Source organism: Plecotus auritus, assembly GCF_963455305.1.
Source record: "Plecotus auritus genome assembly, chromosome: 9".
Lineage (NCBI taxonomy): Eukaryota > Metazoa > Chordata > Mammalia > Chiroptera > Vespertilionidae > Plecotus > Plecotus auritus.
In genome coordinates, this window is record NC_137783.1 from 124,552,282 (window position 1) to 124,553,943 (window position 1,662).

Consider the following 1,662-nt stretch of genomic DNA (forward strand, 5'->3'; position numbering starts at 1 on the left):
GTTTTGAGTTGTCTATAATTCACTACTCCTTTTTGCAAATATTTAAAAAGAAGAAAAACAAAATATTTTGAAACACAATGCAGAGCCTTTTTGTACATTGATAACACCAGTTCTGGACTCTAAGGGTGGCCCCGCTGTCGCTGATGGTGGGCTGGTGACTGGACCCCACCATGTCCCCCAGCATGTCCTTTTCCTTGCTTCTTCCCATCAGGTAGAGTCCAGGAGGCTTCAGAGGAGCAATGAGGCTCAGGGAGAAGAGGCAAAGAATTGAGTACAGACAGGTTTGAATCCAGGTTTCCTGATGCCTAGAGAATGCGAAATGGATGCGCCAACCTAGGAGGAAAGTATCCTCTCTTCATGAGGCGGGTATGGGCTTTATAAGAAGGGACACAGCAAACAGAATTAGGAGTCCCTATACTTACTTAAACAGTTGGTCCTTTACATTCCTGCTGATTAGCTCGTTCAGTAGGAAAACCAAGAGGGAAGTCATACCTTCTGTCCTCCCAATTCCAAGAATCATTGGAGGGAGGACAGGAAGTAAAGGTGCAGGGGACCTTCTGACAGCTGGCCATATATGATATTATTAATTTCAACGAGGACAGGCTGGGATGAGTAATGATATCAGTCCCTGGGGATAGATGTTCTCTGGGGAGTCAACAAACAATCTTAGGAGGATTAGTAACACCTTGCCTTCTCTTTCATTATACTTTTTGTACACATAATGTTTCCCATTTATTTATTGGAATCCTACTGATTTTATCATCAAATAAGTATGATATTCTTCTTTGCATGTATAATCATCTTTCTCTCCAAGTACAGGTCTCATTTTCATGAAAGCATAGCCTGGATCTGCTTATTCCCTCCACCCCCATCTCCATGTATGCCCAACATCTAGTGTAGTGGCTGCTGCATAGAAGGCACTCAATGAAGAGTTGATAAATGAATAAACATGTCATTATAGGGAATTCTGACAGCCCAGAATAACATGAACACTTCTCACTAACTGGAAACATGGATATTGTTTGATATGCAACTTCCTAGGTTGTGTTTCACTATGGGAAAATGTCTTTGAACAAAAAAGGATCAAATTCTATTGTACTCATTTTCCCTTAAGGCATCACCTACACTTTAGGTCGTTAAATGCTCTTCCACCACAGGCGTCCATGGCAGAGTGGAAGTCACACTAGATCTGTCTTAATCCAGAACTTGGCTCTTCTATGCCATGCTGCCTCCAAGTCCCGATGGCTGGGTTTTAGGATCTGTGATGGGAACTCAATGTCACAACCTCTACTGGAAATCTGGTATTTTATAAGGGGACTTGCTTTTTTTAAAAATATATTTTATTAATTTTTTACAGAGAGGAAGGGAGAGGGATAGAGTTAGAAACATCGATGAGAGAGAAACATTGATCAGCTGCCTCCTGCACACCCCCTACTAGGGATGTGCCTGCAACCAAGGTACATGCCCTTGATCGGAATTGAACTTGGGACCCTTCAGTCCACAGGCCGGCGCTCTATCCGCTGAGCCAAACCTTTAGGGCTAAGGGGACTTTCTGTTATAGATAAGCATAGAAAAATGAAATAGGGCAAAGTCTGGGTTTTTATTGCCAGAGGCAGAGAAAATTGTGTCTGATGGTCTTCTCCCAAACCAAATCACCCCACC